The sequence below is a fragment of the Octopus sinensis genome, linkage group LG1 (assembly GCF_006345805.1).
Source record: "Octopus sinensis linkage group LG1, ASM634580v1, whole genome shotgun sequence".
Classification (NCBI taxonomy): Eukaryota; Metazoa; Mollusca; class Cephalopoda; order Octopoda; family Octopodidae; genus Octopus; species Octopus sinensis.
The window spans coordinates 28481838-28489337 of NC_042997.1; positions in this window are offsets into that span (position 1 = coordinate 28481838).

Below are 7500 nucleotides of genomic sequence, written 5' to 3' on the forward strand. Positions count from 1 at the left end.
AATTTCACCATCATATAGGAAAACCGTTGTACTATACGTGATCAATTTCCGATATCATAGCAACTAAAGCAGCTGGAGATACGATAGTTTGACCAAAAGAACCTGCTATTGCAAGTAAGAATGAATATTGAAAAAAAAAAACCACATTTGGACATACGTCAGTTTAACATAATAGCAACGATATATGCATGTGTGCGTGTTTATGTGTGTGTGGTTGTGTTGAGTGCGCGCGTGTGTGTGTATAGTCATTTATTGATTCATATTTTAGTTGACCTATTCCAGAATATAATGGGCCAGGATACTCTAAAAAGATACAATGAAGACATCGTCTAATGAATGCGTGTATTCTCTTCTACAGAGTACAGCATTCCATTAATTAAAATATTTACACCCAGATCAATTATCAACTTGTTTTTGGGAGAAACCATGCAGTTCAAAGCGTTTGTGAATGAGAGTTATTTCTATAAGAATATTTTAACCGACTCATTTTTCTCACATCGCAATTCATTTCTTTGATACATAGAAAACAAATGCATGTCATCGTTTCCTTATCAGCAAGAGTTATATATATAATCCTGGACGTATACAAAGAATGGCTACATATTTCATTCTCCCTCCTATTGAAAGAATATCTTGGAAAAGATCTATAAAGCTTCGTAGCTGTGGTCTTTCTGAAATTGAAGGTATTTAACCACAGTCATTTAAACAGTCGAAATATCTACCCGTCTTTTATTTGAGCTAATATTGTGTAGTACTATTGTCATGATTTCCAATATCGGCTTGCAAAAAGCTTGAATGGAATACAGCTATACATATCACAATGTTGCTCCGGTTGTAGGTATTCTTAATAAGAAAATTTGTTTATATATTATTACACTACTGTATATGATTCTCTCCGTGATTTTTCAAACATGAGATGTATGGGGAACAGATCCTTTGATATATCTTTTTAATAAAGAATCAATGTTATTGTTGAATCTTTCAGAATCTCTTTCGGACCTCGAGTATTAAAATAACAATGGTATATAATCTTCAGGGTATAAATGCAGTCTTTACAGATTTTAGATGTGTATCAGACATGTATGCTGTTTGAAGTCAATATTGCATCAAGATAATAATTTTTATTATGCCCACTGGTCAATCGATATGCAAAAGGATTATAAGAGAATTTGTTATCTGGTCAAATATATGAGGATATTAAATACAATGGTGTTTCATATTGTCCTAAGGATAAATCTGAAATCATTGTAACATATATACAAATATGATTTTTTAATGTGTAACAAGAAACGCTTTTTTTAATGTGTAACACCAAAAACTCCTATTTCTTATAATTTTTTCTTGTTCACTAAGAAAAATATTGAACGTTTTCCAATTTTTAAACCCAAATTTTAAACAGATGCAATTACAGCTCTGCAAAATAGCTGACAAAATTCCAAGTCTCTATAATACTCCAATTTCTGTTTACACGTGAGGTTTACTCTAACCGAAAACCATACTCGCAATTGCAAACACAAAACGCCAATATTATATGTTAAACACCATCCCTTACCCCTGGGATATACGGTGCAGTACAGCAGGATACAGATGAAGTAAATGCCTTTGAGTAGTGGGATGACTTCAGCAGCTGGGGAGCTAACCGGAAGTTGAGGCTGACCGGAAGAGGAAGGGCGCAGGAGTGACGCGCGCGCAGGCAGGGGAGCATTGGGCCTTTTCGATAGGGGTGGCCGACAGGGCTGGATGTGTGAGAGCTTCGACAAGGTAAGGGAAAAGCAGCTGTTATTTTTAGTTTCAGGTCGGACCGCGTGGAAGGGTGCGTTACCACCTGAGACGTCTGCATCGACGAAGAGAAGGTAGGTGTCTTTACTTCATATCTCCCGTATACCCATTTATAGACATAGATTTTGCTATGGAGAAATACATCGAGATTAGCTGTGAGAGTGCGGCAGAGTTCTGCGAAGTCAACACGGGGGAGGTGAGCTTCCTAATTAAACTAAGTTATGGCTGTAACTACCCAGACAATTTGACCTTAGTAGATTCTACCCCACCAGGTCACTGAGCGGGGACCACTCAGCCTCATCTCTGCGCGGTAAAAAGCACCACCAGAGCAATGGAGTAGCTCGACCATACCCACTCAGGTCCCTGAGAACAAACATAAGGTGTAAAGACCAACATGGCGGTGAAAAGACTAACATAAGTTTATTATTATTATTATTATTATTGAGTGAGAGAGCAGTTCATGCCATCAAAGTGACACTGGGGTAAAATATACAAAGCCCAATATACCCATCATAACTACCCGTCTGATAAAAGTACACCAGGCACATGCATCACAACCATATGTGCGCGACATGGTGATCTCATATCAAGATAAACAGCACATGACCTTGCAGGTGGGGCCCAGTTAGAATTTTCTTCAGGTTGAGTAGCCCACCTGCTCAAACGGTCCCTGAATAAGGGTTGTTTAAGGATGTTGAAAGAACCACCCATGTTTCCAGAGGTGAACTATTCAAACCCCAAAGAATCCCTCTCAACACATGGCTATGATGCTCCCCCACTACTTCTGCTCGTGATCAGAGATGCACATATCGTCAGCCACTAAGGGACATGCTCAACTGGTTAAGGTCAAACAACTGACAAGTAAATCTGTGGTATTGAGCAGAAAATTTGCTGTAGCCCATCTTTTATACCAAGACAAAACAATGTACATGCTAACGCTATTATTATTATTATTATTATTATTATTATTATTATTATTATTATTATTATTATTATTATTATTATTATTTTTAGTTTTATTTTATAGTAGCCTTAAATAAATCTAACCTTTGTACCCTTATTCGAACTCAGCTTATATAAGGCAATACTGGCATCTCGACAACTTAAAATAGTTCAATTTAATTAAATCAGTATATAGTTTATATGTTCTTTATTCTCAGTTGCTCCATTATTAAATACCAGTTACATCCAATTGACTACTCTCCATAGAAACCATATAATAAGTTAATATTTAGGTAAGTAATAAATAAATAAATATTAAGCTATTTCTTTGAAATTTTCTTTTCCTCCCTCTATTGTGGTATAAATTGGTATATACTCAATTTATTCAAATAAGTTTTATTCTTTTGTTAAAATTTCATTCTTAATAATCTTCTGGATTACCTAAATTTTAACTTTATAGAATAAGACAATATTATTTGAAATGAACTTTAGAAATTACTTGATTTATCTCTTTCTTCAATTGTTCTACACTCTTCATCTTAGTATTTATAAGGGCTTTGTAAATAAACCTAAACAAGTACCACTAAAAAACTATAAATATCATGTAGGGAGTAACAATAATAACTTCTTACACCTATAATATAACCCTTACTTTTTAAAAATACAGATTAGTGTAAAACATGATTATTCCATAACTTAAATATTCCTTTAGCTGATACCACAAATCAGTCTTGTATTGATATCAGCTAAATAAGTAAATAGATAATTTTTAGTCTAATATATTTTGAATTATTATAATTTTTCTAAAAACCTTCTATATTGCTGTTAATAAGCTACATATACTTTACCATAGTATTAGTAATTCAGATATTTTGTTTCCTTTTCATGGTGTTCTGCCCTACTTGATGAATTTTATTTTATTTCTTTATTATTTTAAAATTAGCCTCTGTTTATTTATAAAATTAATCTAATTTTTGTATCTCTATAAAATCATATTTACCTTATTTAAAACTATACTGGTATATTAACTAATAAAAAAACTCCTTAGATTATAATTTTATAAATATATATAAATAGCATGTTTTTTTGCTTAATTTATTAATTATTAATACCAGTTGTGATATGTGATTGGCTGGTATGTATAACATAAAATGGTGTGGATATCACTGAACAGGTAATTTGAGGACTAGTTTGCAAACAAGTTTTGTCTTCCAAATTAAAGATTAAACAAAATCGATAGAAATGTTTCATTTTTAAAGATTTTTATGTGTTATAGATTTAGCTAACATGCAATGATAATTCCATTTCACACTTTCATGTATGGGAATTTTCTGATTATCTTTTGCATTCTATTCTGAGAATGTTGATCTGAACTTGAATATGAAAAAAATTAACTTACTATCATTTAAGAATTCAATGTGGATTCATATATGATAACATTAAATATGAAGATTTATATGTGTTATTTTAGCAATGCTATAACAAAGTAAATTAACGTTTACAACATATGGAGTAGAATAGATTGCTATTCGAATGGCTGGTGAATGTTAATCGATTGCTATTCGAATGGCACGTGAACCTAGATTTGACAAGTTTATTCCATGAAATGCTTCGGAAGATTACAGACGTTTCTTACATCGCAGCAATGGACATAAGTAACGTATACAATTATGTGAAGTTTGAGCAAAATTTGTTCTAAAATGGATGTAATAATTTATTTATGATTGTCAACGTGGATTTCGGGAGGGGAAGAATGATTCCTAAGTAAGAGTGTGAAGTCAAGCAAAGAACCCCGACTCATTACCAGAATCATATTCCAGAGTTTTAGAAATAAATATATATATTGGTTACTTCCGTTTGTAAAGCCAGATGCTTCAAGACGTTCAAATTTATTGGAAAAGATAAAGGGAAAGCAATATACCAATCTGAAAATTAATAATCCAGCAGCAGAAAAATCGCTAAAAGTAAAACATCAAGGTTTACTCATTGGCTGTAATTGACTACATAGCATGTTATAAGAGCAGTCAATCTCTTCTCAAATCACATACTCGGAATAAGAAAAAAGTTGTTTAATATAGAACTTATAAAATCTATGTGGTAAAAAGACTCGTTAATAATGGCTTCAAAACTTTTCATAATGATGGTTATCAATCAGGATTTTCCTGTGTCGAAACAAGTGCCTTAAATGTGGAGTGCCTACATAAATCTAGGTTTAATGGGTTGTTTTGATATGTCTATCGCAAACTGTTTCGAATATAGTGACGTGCATTTTGTGATAGACACAATATAGAAATTAGTACATAATTAACTATTTAGAAATACATGTATAATGGTTCAAGTCAACATATCTATACGCATAAACAAATCTATGGACATATTGCGACTAGGACAATAGTCCAACGTCGTATGTTTCCCCTTATATAGGCTAACGTCAGATTGTTAGCACTGCAAACGTATACACTAAATCAATATATTAGTCGCTTCGAGCTTCAGTCAGATTTTCGTTCATTTTGTTTAAATTCGTTTCTATTTAAAAATTACCCGTGTTTATTTTGTATGAAGGACATCTCATGACCATAGATTTTCGCAAGTTTCCTGGTCATCTCTTATTTATTTAATCAATGTACCTGTAAAAGATGTGAACTTCGAAAGAACCACTTTTCTATTCCCTCAACATAGTCAAAAGAAGGAAATAACGCATAAACAACATCAAGTAATCAGATAAACTTACACATAATCAATATTTGTTCTATCTCAAAGGCGATATTTTCTCAGAAATTATACACGCTTGAACTAGTATTTCTGTTCGTTCCCTTAGATCTAAACACAAACTGTTCTGCAATGAATATAATTTCTTTTATTATAGACTATATTTTAGTATATTCCAATATATTTGTATAACATAAATAAAAGCATCTTATTGAATATAGAATATTTTTAAGCGATTGCTCTTTTAACTCATCAAAAGACACCAGTAAATTCAGTTGCGGTTTTAATGTTCGTGTGAAAGAGATAAACTAACGGGGTGAAGCACCGGTGAAACATTTTCAATTCATGTGTGCATTCCATTATCTTCAGATGATTAATAGCTTTCAGTAAGGCATGAATATCTTAACACCAAGTTTATTTTCGCTAAGTATAAGGGATAGTTGGTTAGGTTTAAATTAAGCCAGTTCATATCGTATAATTTCTATCCGATTTTACCGATTAGGGTCTGCAAATACAATCTGAAGCTTATTTGAATAAAATCCGTATACGTCCCGTATATTTCTCCACATGTGAAATGTAGCAATTAAATCGCTGCTAATAGGATTGCATTATTACTGAATGAATTTCAGGAAATTAAAATACCATAATGGCTTTTAAAATGCGACCATTATTCTTTCTTTGAGGTTGTTTTCTGGAGTTTTATTTTACTTTACATATTTCCCAAATAGTATTAATTGATACGATTATTATAGCTAATATGATTATTAAATTTCCATCTTGTGGATAAGAACACAGTCAGTAAAAACAACAAATACATTGGAAATGATCATTAAATGATAATGAAAATAATTATTACTAAAGTCAATATGATCCACTTCCATACAAAATCTATCGTGTCATACAAAATGCGATACAAAGCAAGAGCTGGTTGTGTGAATATAATGCACACCTCCTCCTCCTCTCTCTCCCACACACACGTATATATTTGCATGTATATATATATATATGCAGGCGTGGCTATGTGGTAAGTAGCTTGCTCATCAACCACATGGTTCCAGGTTCAGTCCCACTGCATGGGCAAGTGTATTCTACTATAGACTTGTGAGTGGATTTGGTAGACGGAATATGAAAGAAGCCCGTCGTATATATGTATATTATATGTATATATATATGTGTATATGTATTTGTGTGACACTTGACAACTGATGCTGGTGTATTTACATCCGCGTAACTTAGCAGTTCGGCAAAATAATCCGATAGAAGAAGTACTCGGCTTACAAGGAATAAGTCCTGGGGTCGATTTGCTCCACTAAAGGCGATGCTCCAGCATGGCCGCAGACATATGACTGAAAAAAGTACAAGAGTAAAAGAGAGAGAGCGAGTATATACATATATATATATATATATTTATATATAAGTAGACCCTATGTCTAATTTTAATTTTGATTTTAATATGAATCCATCTCAGTTCAATATTCGTTCAAAAGTAACATATAAGTTTTACCATACATTAGTTTATGTATTAACTGATTAAGGTGCACCCTACTAACTTTTTCTTTAATTCCTTCTCATATCACATTCTAGAGTCACCCGGTGTACCACTGTTAGCTTCATTTCCATCCTCCCCTTTACTCATGTGTTTGTTTCCTATCTCCGTCGTACTTCGCCGAACAGCCATAACTCTATCTTCTTTTAGTCATAACCACTAACATTTGTGTTGCAGCAGCCTCCTTTATAATACCTGTCTCTACTCCCATTATTCTTATTATTATCTTCCAGATTATCAATCTTGGTATGAAAAGAAAAGCTATTGGAGCGGTGATACATACCGTGCGCACAGTTAAGTGTTTTCCTAAAGTATAGTGAGGCTTGCAATGCGTTGTTTATCCATGATTTTTAATGGAACTTAATCAATTTATTTTTAATATCACCATTAAGTTACTTATACTCCAGTGAAATTAAGAAATCAGCACGTAAGGGAACGAAACCCTCGAATCCATCGGTGCGCACATATGTCGCATATGTATTAACTTATGCACACGTGGCTACATGCATAGATACAAACCATAG